This window comes from Lagopus leucura, unplaced genomic scaffold, assembly GCF_019238085.1.
Source record: "Lagopus leucura isolate 7727_CA_CO unplaced genomic scaffold, USGS_WTPT01 Super-Scaffold_100030, whole genome shotgun sequence".
Taxonomy (NCBI): domain Eukaryota; kingdom Metazoa; phylum Chordata; class Aves; order Galliformes; family Phasianidae; genus Lagopus; species Lagopus leucura.
Genome location: NW_024962281.1, coordinates 7,147,757 through 7,175,021, shown reverse-complemented (window position 1 = coordinate 7,175,021; position 27,265 = coordinate 7,147,757). Strand labels below are relative to the sequence as shown.

General features: G+C 43.1%; 1 long non-coding RNA gene across 1 annotated transcript; it reads right to left on the bottom strand.

The window, feature by feature from the left end:
• Positions 1-681: 681 nt before the first annotated feature.
• Positions 682-21,467, bottom strand: LOC122185721. The gene is made up of 4 exons (XR_006180961.1): positions 21,371-21,467; positions 10,969-11,070; positions 5,457-5,551; positions 682-798 (listed from the first exon to the last, which is right to left on the bottom strand). It is a non-coding gene; the product is annotated as an uncharacterized LOC122185721 (long non-coding RNA).
• Between the last annotated feature and the right edge of the window lie 5,798 nt (positions 21,468-27,265).

Genomic DNA, 27,265 nt, shown 5'->3' with positions numbered 1-27,265 from the left:
AGGTAAGGAGACTGAAGTCAACTCAGTGTTGAAGTGCTGTTTGTAACAGGCATAAGCTTGCCCTGAATCCAGGCAGTGCTGTTAAAACCTTTCCCCACATTGCAGCCAAAGGCCTGCAATAATTTACCCCATATACTGCAAAAGCACAGAAGAAACACTATGTTGACCATTTGGACTTGAAGCAGATTAACATCCACTGAAAGAGTCCCATAAACTTCACTGGCATTGGATCAGGTCCCTTAAAATCTCGCCCTCTCGCAGTCAGAATGAAGTGCTGTAACACAGGATACATAAGGTCACCAACAATTTATTAAAAGGTAAACATGTAAGAACGGCCAGGGTTCTCCTTTACTATCATGTCTCCTCACAGGGGCTAAAATCATTTGACAAGGGGAACTCCATTACATACAGTGACGGCTGTACAGCAACTGGAAAAGAACAGCTGTAGGAAGCAGGGCTGCCTTAAGTTACGCCTGCCTGTTGTACTACAGAAGCTACATGCTCCACACACAGTCTGTTCATCTAAGGATCTATTTTCCCAGTGTGGCACAGCTGAAGCTCCTGCACTGGCCTTCAAATCCATCCATGCATTCACTACCCCGCTCCAGGCCTTGCTCTCACTGGAAGAGCCTTTCTCTGCTGCATGGAACAGCCAGGCCAGATGACATCATGCGACCTGCCCTCACTCAGCTTTCAGTGACAAAATGACCTCAGCGGTCTGCAAGGTAGCAGAATCCTTTCAGTTGGAGGAGTAATGAATGGCACTATCACATTATCGAGCTGCTTCTACTTTCATTTCTGTGGGAAAAAGAAATAAGAACTCTGCTAAATCCACACTCAAAGGGATGTGAAACCAATTAGTAGCCTGGCTCAGCACCCGTAAAGTTGCTGTCTACACCATGAAATGTTATAAAACAAAACACAAAAGAAAAATCAAATCAATAAGGAACAGTCCATGCCAAGCAATAAGCCTGCAGGTGCTTGCAAGGTGCAAATTCAATATGAATAGTGGCACTTTTAGAAAACTAGCTATGACTGAGATGAAACCAAGCAGAACAGAAATTCAGGAGCAAGTGAGGATGCATTTTCAAAGTATGTCAGGATTTATTCTGTTCCTAAAATAACCCGACAGTTAATCCACCCTGCTGGCAGGTGCACGAGAGTAGGTGATTCCTTGCAACTATTCTCATTATACTTCTTCCCAGATGGGGATAGCAGTAAAGTGAGCAGGGGCAGAAGATGGAGATGGAGAGCCCATTTGCCTAACTTTCAATGTAACTGATCATGCAAAAACAGCGGGCCATTCAAGCAGAATTTCTTGAGTGAGGATGACATGTAGCATTGGTTCAAGTGCCTCTGCATGCACCATCTTCTGCAATGCACCTTTAGGAATTAAGGGTACATCATCTGCAGGAAGGTGGGATGATGGAGGCTTTGGTGCATGTGCACAACTTTGTCTCAAGTGGGAAATGAGTTGATCTGGCTCAAGAACGGAAAGAACTTCTAATTTTGAGTTCAATATGTTGCTTCTTATGAACATTACACCTTCCACTTCCCCTAGAATTCAGCCCTCTGCTAAAGAAGTTCTAAAGGGAAAAAAAAAACAGTAGCAGCTTTTCTGAATTAAAATACTTCAGTTGCAATCAATTTCCATTTACAATACTTGAAACAAAATGCTAAAAAACAGAAGTCACCTCAAAAATAGTATGTACTTTTGTGCCCCATTAAGTCAGTTTTAACACCATTGGAATTCCTCCAGCCTGTTTTTCTTCCCAAAACAAAGCTGCTCTGCTTCCAGAAGGCGCAGCAGCACCAATACACACAGAACCTGACATCAGTGCAATATGGCTTCTTCAGTTCTTCTCCAGCCAGCTCCAGTAATCCACAGCAGGATGAGCTGGTCACATCCGTCAACCTCCTCCAACAATGTTGATGCTGGGACAAATTGTTTGTTTTTTTCCCCCCTATGCAGTGAATAATCCCTACAAAGTGTCACCATCCCAAGCCCATCGATACCATCCACCAACCCTGGAGGGAGGAGGAACACAGAATAAGGCTGTTTTTGTATTTTCTGATAAGGAAAAAAAGCAGCCATGTTATACAGAAAACACAAAAGCACTTCAGAGTGACCGTAGAGCAGATTGTGCTGCACATTCCCAAGCACTGGATTCCTGGAGGTAGGAAATTTAATCCATATTTATTTAATTATTTTAATTTAAAAAACCAAGCAATGACCTCAGAGTTATGTGTTTATTATCAGCTCCAATGCACTTGTCACAGCTGTGGCTGAAAGGGAAGCCAGGGGAGGATTTGAAAATAAGAAGAATCCAAGAAATGTCTCCATTTCAAATGTCATTGTTTTTTTCTTCCTAATTAGAATACAGTTTGCCTTTCAGATGCCAAAGTTTCTGCATTAGTGGCTTTTAGCATGATGTCATTTTCCTGTCTATATGACCACAGCGCAGCCTTACCTCAAGTGTTTGCTAACAACAGAAAAATAACTGTGGAAACCTGTGTGCAATTCTGCAACATCTGAATTAGTGCCACATCGCTAGCAGTCCCAGCTCAGGAGCAGACAGGCAGGACTGCTACAAGGGGATGTGTGCATTCACTCTGATACTCTCCAGAATGTGAGGCCCTGCCAAAAGTACCCAGCAAGTTCTTCTCAGAGACTTACACAGTTACCTGCTTCAGCTACCCATGTTTTATGTGCACATGTGAAATGGAGGTAGTTTGTCTTTTAAAACAAAACAAGCAGAAAAGAATTAGTAGACCAGATTTATTCCACTTACAACTACATTATGTTATTCCAGAGCCAAATTTCATCCATATGTGAATTTCAGCCTTTCAGTGACTTTAAGTACAAGCAATTTCTGGTTTGCTATCTCCCTCTCCCTCTTTGCAGTTGCCAAGCAAATAAAACCACTGGTAGTTGATATTTGTATTAGAACTAGCATTGCTAAAGTTTTAAAGATCTAACTCAATTTCTTCAGGACAGTTCTTCAAACTATTTAAGAATGGTTCTCATTCCTTCAAGTCTCACTCAGAGCTTTGACTCAGAAGGAGAGTGTGAACACTAAACTAGAATGAAAGCACAAACAATAACAGAAGTTAAAAGGCAATTTTGCTTCAATAGCAAGCCAGCAGCTGTTCAGCCTTCTTGTAAACTGCATGTGGATAACGTGGGTTTGGGTTACAGGTTACAGATAGCTTTGCTTTTTATCTCTGTGTCAGCAACTGGCTTGGCAGCAGCAGGTTTTTTAATGCTCAGTTTTCTTATGAAAATATTTCAATGAACTTGTTGGTTTGCCTTCTGATTTTTGGATCATCCACTATCATATGTGCTTAACAAAATTCCACCAGCCATCTCTGCTGATCCTGAGAACAACTCAATCCTCTTCTGCCATGTTCAAAGCTACACTGGAAAAGCCACATGGGGAGGTACCCAGGGACACTGCAGCCTGCCCAAGCACAACCCAATGGGTGGAAATTGTGTCATCTCCACTCAGCACTGAACCCAATGCACATCAGGTGCAAAAAGAGGCAGGTAAGGTTACAAGAAACCACAGGCTCCCACTCTGCTCTTTCCCAGAAGTCAAGGCAGACACGCACACTTTATGTGTAACACTTCAATTATTATTTGACAAGCATCCCCAAAAGCCATCTTGCTGACCCTCCCTCAAGTCTCTGTGCCAAACTCATTCATACCAGAGTGATAATAGCTGACAGGAATCAGTTTGGTTTGGCTGAAAAGGCAGCATCTTGAGAAAAAAAGAATTGGTTTCAGAGGCCCACCCAAAAAATGCAAAGGCTGGACTCCATCTGAGAGCACAACTTGGCCTCCTGTCTCCACTCCCACAAAAAAAGCTTGTAAATGTTATGCTCTTTGGGCCGTATTTTTTTTTCCCCCTGCATTAAAAACTGAGTGAATTTAGTGCTTATAAAACCAAGGGGCTGATAGCAACTGGCTAGAACCAGATGTTAGGAAGACTGGAGCATATCATACAAACAGATCGTGCACACATAACTCAGAAGTATGTAGCTGCATTACTTATTCTCAGTCAAGTTACCAAACAGATTGATTTCTGAGGCAACATAAAAACATTATGCTCAAATCTCAAGGTTTAGGAAGAAAAAGGAGTGGGGGGGGGAAGCTCAAGATATCTGTAAGTATCCAAAACTATCTGCTGGGAAAGAAGAAATATATTCCCCGTCCCCCATCCTTTGCAGTTTGATCTTTCCATGCCACCCCAACCAGAGTGCATGGAGCACTGAGAAGGGACACAAATGCAGTGGCTCAGCCCTGTGGGAGAGCAGCACACTTCTCAACACAAGGGACAAAATGACCTCCAGGGACACAGTCCCACATCCTCCTAACAAGAAACCATATGGAATACTTCAGCCACCACCATTCAGCTTGCACACAGATTCAAACACCTTTAGGAGGAATTGTGCCAGGAACAGGTGTCTGAAGAGCAGGTATCTCTGACAGGACAAAGAAGGCAATGGATGCCATCTGCCAGGAAGACCTATGGAAAGACAGCCTTGTGTAGCTGGCTCTCAAGGAATTTGAGCTCTTTGTTTTGATGGGTTGAAGGTGTTTTTCCAAACAAAAACTGAATTGCGCTGACTTAAAGTGTTTCAGTTTATAGCTGTTTCTCCTTGAGATTTTTGTTAAAAAAATTAAGCAACCTAAAGTCTCCTTCTGCCTAGATTCCACATCTCCTGCTCCATTTAGTGTAATCCCTACAGGTCTCACATAAACACCAAGGCACCCCAAAGCTCAGTTTGGGGCTCTCAGGCTCCCCCAACACCTCCATCCTTCCACAGCATTTCAGTGGGGTCTCATAGTTCACTGACAATAAAGGAAGCCTTCTCAAGCCTTTGCCCACCTTGCAGCCAGCCTTGCTGTGAGTCCCTACTGACCAGCAAATGACAGCACAAAGCCCAACACAGCCACAACTCAGCTTGTTACAGCTGCAGCTAATTTTCTCCTACACCTCCTTTCACAGACTTCAATTTGGAGTGCCCACATGCTCCAACTGAGCCCTTTGCACCCCACAGGCCCTGCACCACATCACAGGTGCACCAGCAGCAGTACACTATCTACCATTAGTATAATGCAATTATGTGCCAGCAACACCTGAAGTCCTGGGCAGGGCAGGGATTCAATAGCAGACATCTGCTCAGGAAATCCTACATCTGTAATAACAATAACTGTGGTAACTTCAACCAGGAGAATTATTTTCCAGCTAGATCCAACAATCATTCCAGTCTGTAGGCAAGAGATCAACAAAACCTAGGACTTCATAACATAGCAGCAGTGGGTTGTCAGCAGGCACATCCCTCTTTCAGGTCCACATTCAGGACACCACAACAGCCTTTTGTTTTCAGGTCACAAACCCATGCCACAAGGACTGCACTCATGTTCACTTTTACACACAGTCCACTCTCACCTTATGTGCTCTGTCTGAATTGTGGAAAGACAGGCTTCTTCAGTTGCCTATCCAGCACATAACTAGGATCCTGATCACAGGTTATTACGTAGAGCCTAGAAGAGAGAAGATGGGAAGTTAGCAGTAGCACTGAACACTGTGGTGGCGGAGGCAATTTTAACGCAGTGACTCAAACTCAGAAAGCAGAAAAGTTGCAATGTATTAAACTGTGAAGAGTTTACAAGATCTGAACATCTAAAATACAGCTCTGAGAAATTACTCCTTAAAGCAGGCAAGCAAGAGCATCACCGACAGAACCAGGGAATATTGCTTCCACGGGAAACGCTCTGTGGGTGTGTTATAAGCTCTGCTCCTTGGCCTGTCACCACATTAGTTCTTATATTTCTCTTTTCTCATACTGAAGCACTGTCCTGTGATAGAGTAGAAATGCATTTACAGCTGAAATTACAAAAGTGGCCCATTATGTTCTTTAAGGTAGTAAAAAGGCTGCAGTTTGTCACAGCTGTCTGGAGCCCAGGACGCCTACACTTGGCAGAGCTGTGATCCTTCTCCTTCTCCCGCCCTCAGGCTGAATTTGTGTATGTGTGCACACAGATTAAGGCTTTGTACAAACAGCTCTTTAATGTGTTCTAAGACAAAAATAAAATGGCGCTCCAGTGAGGCAAGAGGTCAGAGCATTCCTGAGCACTTATTTCAGAGTGGCTCCCATTCAGTTCCCACTTCCTGGTTTCCCACAGCAGTTACACCTATCTCCCAGGGCAGGGGGCTGCAATGGATCACCTCAGAGGCTTTCTCCAGAGGCACAAAGTCTCAGCACAGCCATCAAGAAAACTACAAAGACATAGGAGAAGGGCAACTGACCCTTAGGATATGGCTAACCATTACAGCCTAGCCCAGAAGCCCAGCCCCACATTACTCCAAGACAACCCTTCCCATTGAAACTTCCCAAACCCAATACAGAAATGTGCCAGCCCCTCACCTCTTCTGCAGTTCCACTGTTGGAAAAGGAATTTAATAACAGGTAGCATATTGTACACTCCTGCACCTAAGCAGAAGCAGGACCTCTCAACCAGAAAACCACCCCCAGCAACCCATCCTAACTGCCAGCTCCCCTTCTGCTCCTCCCCCCAAGCCTTTATATGGTCAGGTTGCTCAGCTGCCAGTTTGATTGGGTCCTTGGCAACCAAAATGAGGAAGCCCAGCCCGGGCCCCACCCATTCAATCATTTTAATTGTGCCCTCCATTCCCCCCAGGTGTGTTGAGGTTCTTTCTGGGTGTTGATGTGGAGGGCTGGTGGCAGGCTGTATGAAACAAGCTATGTTGTGGCAGTTCCGGAGCTTCTGCTTCACACCTTTCCTCGTAAAAGGGGCTGCAGGAGGCTCAGGTTGCAGCCTGGTGCAGCTCCTGTAGTTAACACGCCAGCAACCCTCTTTCAAAATGCCCTGAGAAGGGCAGATCTCAGGTCTGAGCAGGGGTTCAGCTGGCCAGGCATTTACCAGCAAGTAATTGCAGCGTTGTAAGGTCCTACCAGCCCTTCTTCTGCAGCTGAGCCCTTGCACCGACCCTGAAAACGCTGAGAAGGATTTGCAGGGGTAGGGGAAATCCTAATCCAATCACTGCAAATTACAGCCTGTGAGAAGGTTTGGCTTAGGTTTGAGTTTCAGGGTGATACAGTATTAAATCATCCGCATCCCGTTAATGCTTTCTGAGCTAGGTGGGAAGACAAAGCAGTTGAGGCAGGCGCAGTGGGTAACATTAGAGGATGGAAAGGCAATGCTAAGGGTAGCACTGCTGGTGTGCGCACAACTGAAGTGCTCTTTACAGAGGAGCTAGGCTACCTCAATTGGACCTGCACCAATGAGCCAAACATCCTTTTCGTTTTGAGTTGGTTTCTGTGTTTTCTTTTTTCAGCCTGTGAAAGAACTGAGGGTCTCATCCAGTGGCCAATAAAGTAGAATCATCAGCCACTGTGCATGGAGTAGCTTGTCACACATAGGCTGAAAGGGAAAATAAATAGAGTGAATTCTTCAGAGCAGAGGGAGTTTCCTTTCTCTGTTAGTCCTGCATAGGCCTCAAGATGGAAATCTACTCTCAGTTGAGGCCTTTGGGTGCTTGTCTAGTATAAATATTTACTAATAACGTAGAGAGTGAGAGCAGGAGAATAGTCATTTTTCTCAGTGGCTCAGGGTTAAGTACAGGGCAATGGCATCTTAAATCCAGATGTTCTCCTTTTGGGATTTGCCCACAAGGCATATTCTCATGAGATTTCTCTGGCATTTTGATTTGGATAGTAGCAAGCACTTTTAGCCCAATGATATCATGAGCAGATGACTCAAAATGTTCAAGGATTTTCTTTGTAAATTCCAGCAGTTTATTTTATGACTAACAGGAGGAAGAAAGTTTTGCAGATTTCATCTTCTCATCCTTCTATATTCCTATTTCCAATTAGTTTTAAAGACACCAAATTTGGTGTTCTAGCAGAAGACTTATTTAAATGTATATTTCACATACAAAGGAAAATACTGAGCTCACATGCATGTAGGAGCTGTTTCTGAGTTACTGGTAGAACTCATCCTGATGAAGAGACAGAAACAACGCAGGTGCCCTTTTGGGACAATAAAGTGGAATAAAAAATAGAAAACCCTTTCCCATTGCAATTTTTAACAACACTTAATGACATTTTATCACCTTTCTTGAAAAGAATGCCTCAATAGTTCAAAAGTCTTATACCTTTGGTCACAATATGCAGAGTGCCCAAACCTTACAGAAAATGCCCTGAGTGCAGCAGCACGGAACTGTGCAGGAAGATGCACACCATTTACCAGCCCTACATGCACAAGTGAGCTGCATATTTAAAGACTGAGCAAATGTTAGGCAGCAGAACCAGAGCGAATAAATGCAGGAAATTCATTGGAGGTGAAACTGGTCTGACTTGGCCAATACCGTTTCACAACATCATCAATCCAAGGCTTGCACAGGGGTGATTTTTCACTCCCGTCCAATTCACTAAGGAGTTGCACGCTACTTTGGTGGATTTTCTGCACAATTACAGATTATTGCTATGGTAACAGATGCATCACATGACAACTTTGTTACCTCAGAGACAAGAAACAGCTGCTTAAAGAAACAGGCATCCACCAGGAAAGGGGATATTTATTTCTTTTTTTTTTTTTTCCATTGGCCTCATATTGTTTTAAAAGGCCTTGCTGATTTTCTCATGGATGCGGCTCCCCTCACTTTGATAGCTAAAAATATTTCAGTGCATCAACTGAAAGTTATTTTCTCCCAGATCATATTTTCCCCTCTTGCAGCATACGTTTGAAAGAAAAAAAAACTGAAAAAAAGAGTTCATGTAATTTGGGAGAGAAGCAAAGTGTTTTTTTTTCTCCCTCATCAGCAGCTCTTTCTAGTGCTGCCGTTTTGTTGTTATTAAGTTAAAGAGTATTGAAACGTTGCTAATGATATTATTGGAGAGAAATCCCAGATCCCTGCTGCAGGTTCCTCTGGAGCACCAGCCACACATGAACATGCCAATGAGAACCAAGGTGTGCCATACTCTTGAGTCATTTGGTAATTTTTCTTAGTTCAGAGGTGTCAGTTGTTGCTACTGCCATTTGTAGGCAATTTTAAATTAAAAACAAACAAACAACAACAACACTCTTTTAAAAAGCTCACTTAGTAAAGTAGCCAGTTTGGGGTTTTAATTCCAGCTACCAACCTATTCTCATTTTTTCTGTACGTAAGGTATAATAAAAATCATCTTTTTACCCCTGTTTTACAACCCGTTCTCCTATTCAATATCCTCTGTTCACCTCCCTGCCTCCAGTGCCCATCCCACGCAGCTCTGGGGCTGCCCCCAGTCCCTGTGCTCCCTGCTGCCAGCAGCCAGCAGTGTTAATTAAGGAGCTCCTGGGCTGGTGCTCAGACAGCCAGACCACTTCAGCCCACAGTGAACGTCTGATTAATTAAAGGCTTATAATTAACCTTCATGGCTGGAATTTCCCAAAGACTTGAACGGGAGGTTGGAACCAAATCACTTTTGTACCTCACTAGGAATCACCCTAAGCATGAGCAATGCAAAATGTTCCTTTTTCTTGAGTTTGTAGGTGTTTTTTGAGGCTCACAGGGAGAGCTAGGAAGTACATCACATGCAGAAAGCAGCTCTGTGCCCCCCTGTGCTATCACCACCGCTGCACCAAGGTAGGCATCGCCCAGTAGTTACTCCAGATTTACCCCAGCATAAAAGAGAGCAAGAGTCTGGCCTGCAGTTTTCATGCCAATGGCCTCAGTGACGAGGGCTAAGGAAAAAGAAATACATCAGACACATGAGAGAAAAACAGATATTTTTCTTTAACCATTTTTTGTAGTTCCTTTCAGGAATCAGATTTTCTTTTTTGCAAATGTTAACTGGTAAGCTACTTCTGCATTGGGCATTTTTGTTAACGAGGCCAGTGCCTTAATGTGTTTTTCTCCAGTTAAGTATTTCTGGTAAATGAGATTCTGTTGTACAGCTTAATTTAGCACTGTTATTTTTGTTGTTGTTTTTACTTGACCGCATGGAGCTCAGCGATTTGTAACATAGGCCCTCAGCCTATTTTTAAATTTCATGTTGCCCTTTTTCAGTCCTTTTTTTTTTCAGAAGCCTGAGAATGAAAGGACCAAACAACGTTGCTTCATCATTGAGAGCCTTTGTTTCATGAGTGCACAGGGTCACCAGTGACATGAATTTGTTCAGCACTCAGCACAGGTTCTGCTGAAGAGATCATCATAGTTTAGTAGCAAAGACACCCAGTCTTTTAATTTCTGGCTCACGTTAGTGCTGAATGGAAGATGTTCTGTGCTTATCCTATGGTAAACTCCAAGCTGAGGAAGTACTGGCAAAAGGCTTCCAGGCAGAGCATGGGGATGCCTTCGACAGCTGCACTCAGTGAAAGAATAGGGGGAAAATTACCTTCAAGTGAATCTCAGCCAACCATCACTAGGGGTCCTGCAGACCAAGTACATATCTTCTAATGGCACTGATTTCTCAGTTTCACCTCCTGTCCGCTCAATATCATGGTTTTACTCCTGTTTTTAATGAACTAAACTGTCACAAAGTCACAAAGATGGTATTATAGATTGGAGTTACTGGCAAACAGACTTTTTTATGTGCCCTACGCTGATAGTCACTGACCTTTAACCTTCAGATCAAGGCGTATTAAACTGGCTTTGAAAAACTCAGTGAGATCTTCCCCAGGTGCCACCTTGGGTTTTTTCTACCTTGTTCCCCTTTTTCCCTGTATTTCTGGAGGCCAACAAACAATTTGTTTTCCATTTGGTCACAAAGAAATAGGGGTGTGGTGAGTGGAGAGGGGGATGCACTTACTCCCTCAGCAAAGTAAAAGCAAAAACATCAGCTGATTGAAATGCCCCAAACTTAAACAGGGCATTAGGCAGAATTAACAGACTAGACCTCTAAGCCATCAGAAATTCCCGGTTGAATAAAAGATTGATTTCAAAGACTCAAAGATACCTCAGGGCCAGCATTTCCAAAGAAGACAGGAGCTGATTGGAGCTGAAGCATTCCTCTTGTTCAGTGCATTTGAGTGAGCACTTTAAGTCTCCAAAGATTGAACTATAAAGAGAAATTAGTTTATTAATAATTCACAGGCTCCAAGAAGAAAAAATGTCAAAAGCATATGCTCACGAACAAAGCTGATTTTATTTTCCCTGTTTAGAATTGAGCAACATGTAGAAAAGTGGAGAGTGTCAAGCTCAAAAATTTAATTCAGGGGTTTTTCTTTTCCTTCCCTTTAACCCAGCAAGCATAATTCTGCCTTCCTCGTGAGTGCTGAAAGTTCTTCAAATCCCAAATGGTTTATGTGAAACATTAAAAGCACACTATCATCTTCAGCTCTTTAATAGTTTCGGACATTTTCATGGCATAGTTATTATCCAATAGCTCTTAATTACAGCTTGTACATTTCAAGACAACACATTCACAGTCCGCAATAACAGAGGTGGCAGACTCCCGTCCCAGGGACGTGGTTAAGCACATGCTTGCTTTATGCACAGGAGGTATCTCACTGAATCTGGCCCTGCCTCACCCCACTTCTCCAAGGGTAAGATATCTGCAAAAATGAACTTAATATCAAACTGTGGTGTTGTAGTTCCTTCACTTGGGCATTATGATTCTGATGGATCCATATAATTTTGGTGATTACTTGATTAGAGAATGCTAGTTAAATAAAGAACACTTTATTAAAGAACATTCTTATTGAAATTCAATGAAAGACCACAAGAAGGTTGTGAATTTAAGATGAAAAGTCTTCTGTTGTCTAGTGGAGAAATTACAAATAGAGTGCAGTCATTTCTGAAATTTTAATCTCCATATCTTCAACCAAATATTGGTTCTTCTTGTAAGGGTCCATGTTTCCCTCTACTGGAGAGCAAAAATAAAATAAAATAAAATGGAAAAAAAAATGCACTGATGTGGAATTTATGTGGAAGTTTCAATTTTTCACTGAAGAAAAGCAAAATGAAATAGTTTTAAGACAAAGCCTTTCTTTCAAAAATTTTCATGGGAAATGTTTACTTCTTTCCTGTAGTTCTTCAGGAGCTGATGGCGCTGCCAGTTTGCAGTTCCCACTTCCGTATCTCATTGCGCTTTTGCAGTACTCTGCAAGGTCAGTAGCTCTCAGACCAACACTGGGCTACTGAAATTGCAGGTGAAAGAAGCCAAAAGGCTCCTGCACCCTTTCTTCACCATGTAGGTCAGTGTATGGCAGTAAAGACCATATATGAGCCATAAACTAAAGATCACACATAAACCCAACACACAAGTATGAAGATGTCTATCAATTTTGGAATTGGTATTATATGAAAGATGCAGGCAGGCACAGAGGCATTTGCTCCAGATCTCTGGGGAAGACAATTGCAAAGAGATCACTTTCTTTCTCTTAACTTCATCACACTATCACAGATTGGACCATTATGGGATGTAATTAGCCTCAGTTTTATACATGATTAGTTCTCGAAAGTTTGATCCAAATAACACACTTGCAAATCAGGAGAATAATTAAATTTAGGATGCGGCTGTTGGGGAATCTTCTCCAGCTAAGTGTCAGTAGGTGAGAATGGGCCTGATACTCACTGCCAGCCCCTGCCCTGGCTTCAAGGGCAGGGTAAGAATATGGAAGAGACCCCCCAGGCCAAAACAAAACAGCATATTGTGTCCTCTACATTGTGGGTAGCTTTGACATGGTGTCACTTCTTCTTCAGAGAAAAAACATTATAAAACTGGGGCTAATGTACGCTCTGGAAGGGAATGCTTCTCCCTGCTCTTTGCCAGAGATGTCTGCTCCCCAGAAGAGCCAAGCAATTGCTTACTACCACTGAGCCTTTTTTATTTTTCATTATCTCAGAAAAAAAGTCTCAGCCCATGAGCCAATCTCAGCAAAGCAAAACCAGATTATGAGTTAGCATTACATTATTAATGTGTCAGTCCCATCCGTTTCTCAGTTTCCATTATATTGAATCAGAGTATTACTGCTGTTGGAAGGAATCTGGTGATAAAGAAAGCCACCTCCCAACAACCGATGAAAACGATAAAAGTAAAAGAAGAGGCGAATCATCATCATCCCAAAGAAAATCCATTGCCACCGGGGCCCTGAGGCAGCTGTGATTCCCGTGGGACTCAGCTGTGACTCAGAGCATGGGCTGCAGCTGATGCTCTCCCCCCGAATCACGCTCACAGCCAACAAACTATTGCTCTCTAAAAATGTGAATTTTTTCCCCTGCAGATAATTATTTGTTTATTTCACCTCCGAATGAACCAAAGCAGAACTTGTTCCAGAGCAGCACTAGAAGAATGCATAAAGTTCAGATGAACTCTTTGTGAGATCTTTCCTTTCTTCTTCTCTCTGAGCAGAATGCTCAGCTGGCAGACGGAGATCACGGTCCTTTCTGCAGGTTCCTCCCAAGATGCAGAGTTTGTGGTGCTTGCTCTCTGGTACATGAAGGCAAGACGAATAAAGTTTGGTTTCTCTCAGCTCTTTGTGGTTGTTCCCTAATAATCTGCACTGTTCGAGCAAAGGGTGGTGAGCCCTTTGCTGCTATGGTAGGTGAACTGCAAGAAGTAGAGGTTCAAATTCTGGAGTTAGGATTTCATTCTCTCCCAGGCTGATTTCCTCTTGGCACCAACCAGAGCCCTTGAAATCCAGGGAAGTTTTGCCTGACTAAGTAATGAGTAATGATTCCAGGAATCAACATTTGGAGATAATACCAAATTGAGTATCTTTTCTAAATTAGCTTTCCTCCTAAGGTCATCTCTGCAACACTCAAGGCACGATGTGTTATTTTCAAAATGAGTCAGTCTGTCTGTAAAGCCAATGCAAGAATTAATGTTCATTTTTCCAATAGAAAACATAAGATTTGAGACTATTAAGCAGCACTTGTCCATACACCCACTGCATGGCTGTGCTCCTGGGGAGTGGCTGTCCAGAGTACAGCAGTAATAACCTACAGCAGGTTGCAGCAAAATCAATCCCCACATGTTTCAGAGGGACCCTTCCAAAGCTCTCCGGCATGTGACAGAGGGCTGCTAATGAGAGGGAGAGATCATATTCATTGCATGAGTGACAGGTGAAAGGGAAGATTAACGTTAGCATACACCTGCTCTTTGGTGCCCCAATTAAGACCTCCTACTGTCAGCAGTAACACAAGATGCAAATCAGCCGATGCCCTTCCCCCTCCTCCAGGAAAGCTGTGGCAGGATTTGGAATAAACTACAAGGAGAAAAGAAACACAAGAGCTCAAATGTCCTCCTTGCCCTGTGAATTGTTTGCTCGCTTACTACTTTTTTCCCTTCTTTGTCTTTCTTTTGCCGCCCCTCACTTTTTTCTTCGTGACTCAACAGCCTCATCTCGAGAGGGAATATGACCTGTTTCAGCAAGGGATGCCTGCCCTGGGGACAACCCTGGGGACAGACTGAAAAGCCGTGATTTGAATTGACAATATTTATCCCTGCTTTAAATTCATTTGAATGAACCTTGCTCAAGCCAGAGGCAATAAATAGAGGAAATAGGTGGAAATATCACAGAAGGAGTTATGTGGAATGAAGGAGGAGGGAGTTGTTCATCAGTTTATCCTGCACTAGGTCTAGGGAAATGCTTCTGTGGCAATATTTTAATGCACCATTGGCAATCTGTGCTGGAATATTGCAAATCCATGAGTAGCTCTTCTGAGTGCTTCTCCAATATGTCCATACTATCCTTTATTGTCTCCTCCTACTGTCCAATATTAATCAAATATTGCTTATCTGGTGAAACTGCTAAGGTATTGCAGACTTCTGCTCAAAAGATATTGTACCAATTGTACTTTCAGCTTTCTTGTATCTGTTGTATTGGGAGAACAGGCTAGAAAATGCCAATTCCTTCCAAGGAAATTTTTTTTAATTACTTTCTTTTTAAGAACAAATTTGCATCCATCACTCCCTGGGGGAAAAACAATAAATGGATTTTTCAGTAAGTTACAATTCAAGCTAACAGTAAACATTTGGGTAGGTCTTCCAGCACCCTTGCCTCCCTTCTCTGCCACCCAATGGGCAGAGGCAGACAGCCAGAGCACTCGGCCTTCCTGTCCTTCTCCCAGCCCGCTGGCTGTTGGAAAACTTGCATCTATTTGTTGTTTTTCTTTCTTTTTTTTCTTTTTCTTTTTTTTTTTTTTTTTTTTTGCCTTCAGGCAGAAAATAAAATTGGCAAAAATCTTCCCATCAGGAAGCCAGGAAGTCCTGTTTAAGTTTTCCCAGGGGGCTGCTCAGCAAAGTCAGAATTTTCCCGCAGAATATTTCGTCTTTGCGTAAAGACAAATTTTTATTAGGTCAATTTCTTTATAGAAAACAGCTAGAAAGCCCCATTTCAGGGCTTCACTGGCAAGCAGTGAACTGCCCCCTTTCACAACCCTAGGCTTCTTTCTCCTTCAGCAAACTGTTAGCTTTTGACAGTGCAATTAAAAATACCTCAAACCCCTTAGTTTATTGGCCTATTGCACTTTCTATCTGGGGTCACTTAGCCCAGATCATCTGAAACAATTATATACACTTCGAGACCTCTAGAAGCACTGATGCCTAAGAAGAGAATAAAATTCATGATGCTTCCTAGTTCATCTATCTAGTCTTGTAATCTTTTGACAAAATCCACAGACAGGAGCTAAGTGGAAAGCAATAGCTCTGTGGCTCAGTTTCTCAAATTCCTTCTTCTACTGAAATGAGAGCCCTCAAATCCTCTTTCTCCCAGTGGTATTGTGAGAATAAATTCTTCAGTGGCACTAAAAGGCCCTCAGATATTAATGCTGAGTACTTGCAAGGGTACATAGAAAGACAGATGGTATGTGTCCTTAGCCCCCAGAAACCATTAAGTCCCACTGCTCTGCAACTGATCTGTTCTGTTAGCTCTCCTCTCCAGCTCTTTTTGCATTCAGTTTTCTTCTCTGCATGCACATTCTTTGGGGCTGGAACCAGCAATCTTCCTGCCTCCAGGTACTCGTCATCCTTTTCTGTCCTCTCCTGCCCCACCTGAGGCTCTCCCATAGCTGCTCCATAGCTTGGCACTGTACAGAAGAGCTGAATTAGCCTCAGTGCTTTTCTTAGTGGGATTTCTTAAATTTCATCATTCTGAGAGCACTGAATGATATGGAGCTGCAGTGTCTATATCCAACCTGGCTAGAGCTGGGACGTGCTAGATCCCAGCCTGACCCATTGCTTCCACTCCACCTGGAGAGCTATTGACTCCTATGAAGCTGAACTAGTGGAATGAGGAGAGTGTGGTGCATGGGTTGAAATGAAATTGGGATGGACAGGAAATTTGTGCACAGTTATTATGCAGAGGCATGTAAAAATAAATCTGCATTTGTGTGTTAAAGGATGTTAATGTGCTCAGAGTAATTTTCCATAGATTGTATTGATTGATTTCAGGCTTTGAGGGTTTAACTGCCATGTCAGTTTGCCCACTTTAATTTAGCATGTGGATGACTTGTATACAAGTGGGTTTTATCACTCGAAACCCTTCCTAATTAATGATGGACAAAAGAGGCATAGAGAAAACACTCTGGGCAAGCACATTCCCATCCTTTCTATTTCATCCTGGAAAAGCTCTTAAAACTTTTGAGCTTCAATGCCTTATTTGAAAAACTGTTAAATAAATAGATATCGCAGTAGCAACAACAACGGTGCCAAACTAATATATCTGCAATGGAATAATTGGAGTAAGAATAGTTCCAGATGTAAAACAAGAAGAATAAATAGCACTTTGAAAAGTCTTCAGTGGTGTTTTCAGTCTCATCATTTTCTAATGCTGTGATTCAGTTATTAAAGTGTACACGGCTAGGGAGGAAGTCAGATTTTACAGAAGGGAAGAAGAAGGATCAAACCTGGCTGGGATCAAGCAGGGATACAATCATGCTGCCACTGGCGCAGCTTGCAGTGCTGGGCAACACACTGGACACCTCCCTATTTCATTTGTCCATCTGTAAGCTATTAAAACAATTCTCACCACAGCATCCAGGAGAAATCAATCATCTAGACTGAACTGAACCAAATAGCAGTTAAATTCTTGGATGGAGGACATAATAGGAATGCGAATATTTCAGCTTGAAGTGTTATGCTGCCCTCACTGCAGGCTATAGTGGTAATGATGTTAAAAAAAACAAAACAAAACAAAACAAAACAAAAGAAAACCAAAAAAACCCATTCTCCTCCTTTCAGGACTGTAACTTTCAAATGAAGGTGTGCTGCCCCAGCAACTCTGCACCTTGTCCTCCCAGCAACAGCCCAAGGAGCCAGGGCCCAGCATGGAGAGGTCACCCTACAGCACAGTGCCCCTCCTTCTCCATGCTCCCCATGCACTGCCATAGTCACTTGGCTGCACTGCCTTCCAGAGGCTAACCTAAACATCCCATATCTGCCCATACCAACGGATGTTTTTCTTTCCTGTGCACCTTCAGCTGCACAGCTTGCATGCATCCAACACAAAAATAACTGTGTGGCCCAAACACAAAGGACAGCAGCAAATTATGGGATGGTTTCTGTTGTCTTCCCACACCAGCCCTTCTTCAGTGGTGGCCTTGGCATGCAGAAATCATGGCACTTCATCTATCTGTGTGCTCTGCACACTCCTCAGTTTTGCATGTGCCAAAGTTGCTTGTGGAAACTCCCATTAGGCCTGACAATGCTTTCAATTTAATGAATGTTTATGTGACTCTGAGTTGGGAAAGGATGGAAGGAAGTCCAGGCACATTGCTCTAAATAGATCTGTGGGTAACACTTTAGCTACACATTGAACTTAGATTTAGTAGCATCGTTATTGCATGTAATGTTTATTTTATTAGGTTTATTTTATTAGTGTGCCCACAGCAGAATGTAAGCCTTGTCTTTGTCAACTAAAAAGGCACCCCACAAGAGGCTCTGAGTAGAAAAATATGGTGCATTTCATTTTTTCCTTTGGAAAAGCCAAGCAGATGCTGCTGAGTGGATAGTCACAGTAAGTGTGTGTTTTGAATACAGTGCTAAGCTTGAAGCTCAGCTGAGTTAACTTGGTGGGAAGTTGGGTTTAATTTGATCCCGTCTCCGAGTGTTCATAAAATGATGCAATTCAGCTTTAACCAGATGAGCAGTATCATCAAAATATATAATTCAAATCCCACCCCCTCAGCCACGTGGCCAAATTGGAAGAAGTGTCATTTAAGTATCTCCTTCCAGGCCAGGAAAAGATCAGTCACACTTTAAGTGTCTCAAGTAAGGATTTAATTTAGACTTAATAAGACAGCGATTGTACGTTAAATACCATTCGGTTATTAAAACCATATTCATTGAGGTTTTACAGCTATGTCAGGACAATATGCCATAAATGGAAAAACTGCTAACAAGGCAGTTATTGATCCTGACATGTGCTAGATAGGATGCATTTGTATGTTCAATAAAAACAAGATAAACATAGAAGAAGCACCCGTAAGTGTGTTTTTGAAAGTCTCCATGGATCCCCTTATTGAAGAGTCAAATGAGAGTGGAGTTATTCTCACCACTTCTTTAAGAACTGAGGTTTATTAGTCCTACTGAAGGAGAAACTGAGGCACAGAGAGGGTTTCAAAGGCAATTCCTTAGGCTTAGCTAGAAAGTCTTTGTGAGGGTTGAGATTTCAAACTGGCCCTTCTCCTCCTGTGTCTTAACTGCAGGACAAAGCTGGTAGGGAAAGGATAGAGTGGGTCTGAATGAGGGCAATGCTGGTCCCACCTGGCCAAGGACACAAACGTTCCCACATCATACATGATCATACATGAAAAAAAAAAAAAGACATTCAGTAGGGTCTGACGGGGCTGATGGGGCAGCCCTCCACTGAAAAAAGAACATGAGGTCTGGGCAGATCCACAGCATTTTTGTGCCTGACATGAGTGGAGCATGGCAGGTCTTAGAAAAGATAGAGCTTGTGTTAGGGTGCTGGCAGCATCCCTGCCTGCACAATGGTGGGAACAATAGCACAATTGCATCACTGCGTTCCTTTACACACAAATAAATATATCTGTGTGTGAACGTGTATATACAGCACACATATGTATATGAGGACTTTAAGGAGAAACTTTCCCACCGGAGCAAAACTTGGAAGATGAGAGTGTTTATACAAAAACCATTTCCATGGCCAAAAGGTTTCTGTATTCCCCTTGCTGCTATTAGAGACATTTGTGCTTAAATCAGAGCTCCCAGCCCTGCCTCTCCTTCCATCTGAGTCTACACAGATTGCATAATCTTCTGTTTGTGGCATCATCACACGTTGCTATAGAGATAGGGGGAAATGTCTGTGATGATGATGATGTCAAATCACTCAGCCAGAAAACTCCAGTATCAAGACAGAGGAGAAGAGGGTCTGTAAACAGAAGAAAAGTATCACCACCAGTAGTCAGTAAAGAGAAGAGGTAATATTATTTATAGACCTTTAAAGGTAAACAGATGTCAGCTGCAAATGAGCACAACTTGAAAGCTTTCTCCAGTGTGAAAGTCCCCGGCCCTACTCCTGTTTTCAAAGGCTTTGCTTGTATTTCAATTGCTCTTTTATTCATTGGGCTCTATAAATTTGGGAGTTGTTACACTGCTTTTGCCATGGGAGTGTGGCAACATGATAAATGCTCTGTCTGTCTTATCTCATGGCTACATCTGGGGATGGGCTAAGAGTCAAAACTCAGATCCACTACCCATAAGCAATATTTATTGCTCCTATTGAGGGCCAGTATGAGGACTTCAGGCTGGGTTTTGTCCCAGCTTTGAGGTGTCAGGATTTTGCCCTGATGCACAAGCTTAGGAAGTCCCAGCTCTTGGACAGGAGCTCAGATCTACAACTTGCTTTATCTCCCATTTCTGCCTACCTCCAGCTTTTCCTCCTACCCATTCAGTACAATCAAAATATAGATTTTACATGACAGTTGAAGGAAGCTGATCTGAAAGACAAATGTGTTTTACAGTTTTTCTAAATAGGAGAAAGCAGTTGCTTGGTTTCTTTCCGCCCCAGACTGTTTAATTACCAAGCTATCATGGAAAGCCTGCATTGTAATAAAACCCCAATGTGTATCCAGGTACCAGGGGATTTATTAAGTTGCACTCAACACTGGCAATCAGCAGCCAGGGTCAGATGTGTCTGGTGATGATGACATCATCATTTTTGGCAGCTCTTTCCAATGAGTGTTGAGTGAGGTAATATCCCCCAAATTAAAACTGACAGTGGGATTAATAATGATGGATTCCTTGAGCCTTTTCTTTGTGTTTTAAATTGGTGATCTATTTCTTCCATTGGGGGTTGCCAGAAGATCAACATGACATCCACCCAGCATTTCAGCCACCGGTAGCAGTGACTGGGGACAGTGGGAGTGTTATTGAACAAGTAGGTTAGTTCAGAATGGTTTCATCATGTGAAGGCACTGGCTGTATTTTCAATGGGAGATGGGCATGTCCCATGCTACCAGACCCACTGCCGACCTGCAGCTCTGGGAGCACAAGTGGAAATAAGTCTCAGAGAGCTGTTTGTCAGCAGCTGGAGGAGAGAGTTCTTATTCCTGATTGCAGCTGGGGGTAGAATGCATCAGAGTGTGTGCTGTTCCAGTTATTATCTCTGGCTGTACACCCCAACAAACTGATGATCAGGATCATTAAGCCTGGAGAACCTTACCTTGCCCACCACACCCATGGATATTTTCAAATTTCAGTTAATAAAAAGAAGATCTAGAGCAGTTTTCAGGTAGTTTCATCTGTCTGGTCTGGGTGGTTTTGCTTATTTGTTTCTGAAGTTTTGCAAAGGAAAGGGAGAGGAAGTGAATCCGAGGCTGCGGCTGTCACACTGTGACTGAGCTCGCTCAGCCAGAGACCTCAGGAGCCACACAGCAGTGCTACGAGTGCAAAGCACACTCTTTGCCAAGCCTGACCCAGAGCAAGCAGCGCTGCACACACCAAGGCACATGGACCTGTGTGTAATTAGATAACATACAAACCTGGCTCTCTTTTCTGCTCAATATAATGTCAGATGGAAAGGCCTTCCTGGGACATCCCTGAAATCTGCCATTCACAGCGATAAGCAACCATGCTGTAACACAAGTTCTCCAAGATACAACAGCCTTGGGACTTTTTGCACAAAAGATCATGCAGGTTTCCACACTCTGGCCCTCACCCCCTTCTCCTCCCACTCTGAGCATTTTGCTTTCTTGAATTCTGCTCTCAGACTCATCTCCTGGCATTTCTCTGTGCTGTTCTTCCTGCCCTGCTCCTACCACTCACTTGCATCCTCCACTGAGACCAAAGCAACAAGCAATAAACATAAGCCTCAGGTTCAAAGCCAGATTTCTTATGCAATTTTTTCCAAGTTCGCCAGAAACAGATTTGAAAAATTAGTGAAGGAAAGTACCTGGGATTTTCCTGTTAATTGTGTTCTGTCACAGCAGCAGATGGAGGTGGCCTGGGTATTCGTGCAGCTTATTGACAAATTAAATCCTCTGGTGGCCATTTGGCACTGGAAGGAAGAAAAAGAAAATACTGAAGCTATGGCTCTCAAATAGCTTGTATTCACATTAAATAGTGCTTACTGCTGCTAATAGTCACCTAGCTCAGATAAAATCCAGCTCACAGCCGCATTACTCTGCCTGAGCACAAACTACAGACTTGTGCACTTACATGCTGCAAAAGCATTATTTTTTCTTTGTGCTTTGGTGGGTGGGATGGTGCACGGAACAGTGCTGCCTGAATGCTCTCATGAAAAATGCAGAACCTGCAGGACCTGCAGCCCTTGAGTTGTCCCCACCCCTCGCTCTGTATTGACAGCAGAGACGTAACTGCCTCTGTATTGCTAAGTCAAAATGAAGACATGGAAATCTGCAATAATGATGGAGGAAATGAGCAAAGTTTTGGTCATTGTTTAATTTGTTAAGAGAACAACCCCACCTAGGGCTCTTTCTGCCAACTCTGACAAAGTGGCCAAAGATAAAGACAAATAGGCCTCAGAGATGAAGCACAGCTGTTAAACTAACAGCGCAGGGGGAAAAAAAGGCACAGTAATTTAATTAGTATCCATGCCCTTTCCATGTTTCTCCCTGCAATGTTATTGGTGAGGAATACAGTCTGAGATTTTAATTTTCCCCATACAGATGTGGCCCTTAAAGAGTCTACCAATAACCTTGTAGAACTCAATTTCTCTAATGATGATGAAGTGCTTTAGTTAATTAAACCTCACAGCATTTCTGAAAGCATCAAATGAAAGAATGCAATAGCCTTAGCTCAGAACGTATCCCTTCCAGAAAAATGCTTGTGGGTTCCACACAGCATCTCTCCCACACACTCTGTTCATATCGGTTGCAAAGGAACCTCAAGGGGAGATTACACACAAACTGACACAGAAAATGGGTTGGAACTGTTTCTACTGAGATTTTATAGAGAAAGAAAAAAATAGCCCTCTTACCAAAGCTAAAACGTATTGCAAAAATTATGTTGATTTTGCCTGAAGTTTCTACAGAAATGATAGTAAGTTCAGGATGTGACTTGCTGGTCACACTCAGAGAAAGGGAGGACGTACTATCAGTCCAGATCCTGATCTGAAGTCTGAATTTTATGCTGCAAACAACTTGGAAACAGTTCTCTTTGTGTCAGCACAAAAAAATTTCAAAATTGCAAAATGTGGTCACCAGACACAGTTGTAGTTTTAACATCAAGCTCTATCATCAGGCAAGTTTGGATCTGCTTTATGTTTCCCTTTCAGGTAGTGGAGTCAATAGTACAAGCAATTATAACAATAATGTCTCCAGTCAAAATCTATCCTTCATGTGGCTGTGTACATATAATTTGGCAGATTTTGCGTGCATTTCAATCCACAGTAGATTCACAAAATTTTCTACTTGTGCTTTGCTCTACTCCTCATCTTTTTACTATGAACTCTGAAATTTTTTCATCTGCAATGCAACCCTTTGCCAAGGCTACCATTGAGTGGTTCGGGCATGGTGCTGGGCCTGAGGATGCCAGATTGGTTTGCAGCGAGCAGATCAGCCTGTCGTTTTGTATTTGACTTGTGCAGACTCTGATTCAACAAATTCTTCCAGTCTCTGCTTCACTCTCAGGTTCTGTCTGTGAGTTGGGAGGGACGCTGAAAGGCCATCTGGTCCAACTCCCCTGCAATGAACAGGGACACCCACAGCTCCATCAGGTGCTCAGAACCCCTCCAGCCTGAGCTTGGCTGTCTCCAAGCACAGGGCATCCACCACTCAGCTGACAAGCTGGAGCCTCTCTGCCAAACTTTAGCTCTTGTGTAGACTTTGCTAGATTTAAAAACACAGCGAGCAAGAGCTCGTCTGGGATAAAGAAGGTTAATAGTGCCACGTTAATACTGATAGCCAGGATTCGTACAACCTACTTGGAACATAACAAATAAGCAAAGCCTATCTCCACATCAGATACCAGCTTTGCTCATTCTCATTGTGGATTCTGTGGTGGTTTCCTTAACTCTGAAAACCACTAATTTAATGTACAGTACAGTCATTCTATGTGGGGGGAAAGAGAAATTCTTTCTTCCTTCCTGTTGGAAAGCTCCTTGGCAGTAATGCTTGGATTGTTTTCTTTGTAAATTATATTCATGCTGTTTTCAAGATGTTTTCCTGACTTTATTGAAATTTGACCAATTTAACGAGTAATGTAGAACTTGTTTCCATGTTAAAAAACTCTCAGAGCTGCTTGGGAATAATTATTAAAACTTCCATGTGTGCAGCAAAACCAGTCACTTTTGCAAATAGCAAAAAAAAAAAAAAAAAAAGCAACAAAAAAAACCAACTCAGTAACAGAAGGACATTGCTCTAACAATAGGCAGAGTAATGCAAAACCCAAGGCCACCAGCCTTAGGAGACCAGGGTCTGCGCTGGCTCCGTGCCAGGAACATTACACTCACACCTGGTTTTCATGCCAAATTCCATTGAAAAAAGTCTTTAATCACAGATAGGGGACCAATACAAAGCTCTGAAATCAATGGAGAGGCTTATATGGAATCTGATAGAATCTGAAGCAGGATTCATGCAGTTATGCATACTCATAATATCTTCAACTCCCCTTGAACGAGTGCTTGGGGGTATAAAGGAGCTGTGGCTTGCTGTTATCTGATGCAGATATACACAAAGAGCAGCTGCATAATCATGACCAACATGACAACTATGTTCAGCCCAGGAAGCCAGCAGGCGTCAGGCATCTGCCTGAAGTTCAACACTTACCATTTTGGTGGGGCTTTTTGCTAAATATGGTGACACTATGCCTTCATACAACCATAGAACCATTAAGGTTGGAAAAGACCATTGAGATCATGTAGTCCAAACATCAAACCATCCCCAGCATGCTCGCTAAACCATGTCCCTCAGTGCCACATCCGACCTTTTCTTGAACACCTGCAGGTGCTGTGATTCCACCACCTCCCTGGGCAGCCCGTGCTGGCTGCTCATGTTTAGGAGCAAAGCACCGATGCATTCCCAACATCCCTTGAGCTCAGCTCCAGGCAGAACTGGGTGAAGGCAGCAATGCTGGCACCCGGCAGGCAGGTGGGAGATGTCCTCATTACCATTCAAGCCGAAAGCCAAAGGCAAACCTTGTAAAGGATCAGGAGAGAGGCACTGTGCACGGGTAGTTTACAGAACTGAAATACAGAAGCTGACACTTTTATGACTTTCATAATTTCTGCAGTAAGCCGCGCGTGCCGTGCAGCAGACACAGCTCCCTGGCACCGTGCTGAGACAGGTATGTGTGTGATGGGACAGAGCACAGCCAGGTGAGTGTGAGGTTTGTGAGGGACTCACTGCAAACTTTGGTGCCAGCTTACACAATGAGCCCTCACTGACTGCAAAGAAACCGAAAAGGGCCAGACATCTAAATCAATGGCAAAACCAGAGCGTTTGTGAATTTATGGGCACTCCCTGCTTTTAGCAGCTTCTGTACCATTCGTTGGTGCAACAGGTCTGAGTGAAGCCCTTGTAGCACTTGCATTTCCACAGCATCAATAAAACATCCTGCTGGGTTAGGCTGTGCCACGCTGCAGCAAGCCACGTCACTGGGGTGTCATGCTGCCATGAGCTGGAGCAAGGTCACAGGACCACCTAGATGGGCTGTTGCAGCTGCAATGGAAGCCACTATGGCAAAGCAGAAGCTCTACTCAAAGGGAAGCATCCTGGTTTCATCCTTCCAGAAACTCAGCATGAAGCAGCAACAGTGTGATTGCACCCCATGCATCAGGCTGGAAGAGAGCACTGAGGAAGGCAATGGACCTTTGCTGAGCTCACCCATGGGCTCTTCTTACATCAAAAATGTAGAAAAGGGTATCGAAGCTGAAAAAAGCTGAAAGCAAAACTGTCTTCCATTCAGTAGTAAAATCAAAGAATCACAGAATCACAGAATGGCCAGGGTTGGAAGGGACAAAAAATGACAGCTGCACATGCAGCATGCCCTTAGGAAGGCACTGAGCAGCAAAGAAAAAAGAAAAGAAAAGCTGTTTTCCTTATGGGATTAAAGTGACACACCATATAGTGTGTTTATTAAAACACAGTGCTTTTTTTTATGAATGGCAGTAATAGATAAAGAGAAGGTTATTTATTTACTCTCCTTTTCCCCAGAGGCACAGGACAAGGTGTGGGCTGGAGAACTTTGCCTGCTGCTTCTGCCTGATGAAGCTGAAGTGTATCTGTGTCCGGCTGCTCATTGCCTGTGGCTGAATGGAGGTGGCACACAGGGGATAAGCAAGGCTTAGTTAAGCTTAAGTTATGGGAAAGCTTGAGGAGCACTGCAGAACTCAGCCAGAACCACTACATCTGGCTGTCCTCATTGTCCTACATCCTGAGCATTGAATCAGTGAAACATTGGGAACCCAAACAGTTGTTGGATTTGTCACCTAATGAAAAAGCAAAAGATTTTGTGCTTCATTGCAAGCCGCAATGCACAGCACTGTGTGCAGCTGCTCCTGGTGGTGTCACCGCTCCGGGCCTCGCTGGGAAATTCTCTGCTTGCTCACAAATGAGTCTGCAACATCTCATAGCTTTTAAGAGTGAAGTTTATGAATGCCATAACTAATATTTTCAGCATTCATTCCTCTAAGTGCAATGTGAGCCCTTGAGTTCAGTCCAGATTCACAGAAAAAACTCATGCATAGTAACTTGTTTGGGAAAAAAAACACAACCCTTAACTTCCTACCCTCGAAATAGACAATTATCTTGAATCCTTTTTGGTATTTTGATGTTGCTTTTTTTTGCAAGTAACTTTAGAAATATTATTTGTGTACTTCTGTCTTTCTTTGCCATGTCTGGAGATGAAACCACAACTACATTAAAAAGATTTTCAGAGTTCTCAGATGTTCAAGAATACAGATTTGGGCAGATCACATCATAACCTGAGTCACAGTGAAGTAAAACACAACCATGGCAATGGGTTTTTAATGTTAGAAAGAAGATCCTACCTGCTGCAGCTGAGAAACATCCCTTCTGCATGAGGGAAAACAATGAAATTGTCTGGTTTTTGTTTCTGTTTTTCAAATTTAAATGGAAACAAACCAGAATGAATGCTCCTCAGCACCTGCTTTTGAGGCTGGTGTGGAGGATGGGTGGGATCAGGAGTGCAGGGAGTGGGTGCTCAGCCGTCAGCAAGTGATGTGAAATCAGGCAGTTGACAGCTGGATCAGGCCCTGGGAGCAGTTTGTAGTGCAGAGTGCTCCAGGTATGGCACACAAATGGTGTGAGTCACCTGGTGTCCTTCTACCTACAAGGCTGTCTGAAAACATCTGAATTCCTATGGGTCCAGGAGATTTTAATCCCTATGAGCATCTTGGTAAATAGAAAGGTTATGTGTTTGTTGCCAGAAACACTTATGGAAACATTGAGGAGGTCGGAGCCAGGACCAAGGGCAGATTTCAGAGGAATTCTCTAGAATGCTGCCTACAAACAGCACAAAGTCCACAGCACTTCCTGTCAGATCCAGGCTGCATTCGGGCAAGGCAGGATCTTGCACACAAACCATTTGCAGCTGTAAAAAGCAATCTTGCTCTCTTCAAAAACTATACTTCTTTCCAAAAACCCAAAACCAACTTACAAACGTCATCATCAAAACTGAATGGAAAGGAAATAAAGTGCCTGCAAGAAGGAGAAATTAATTTGTGCAAAATTAGTCCCATTTGTGCAAATATTTACGATCTGGCGGAATATTCACACATCCCCACCAGACCTGATGGATGTGCTCAACCACACACTGCTCCGCCTTTGCCTTCGGTGTCTGAAGCGTTAGCAGTAATTGGCATGAG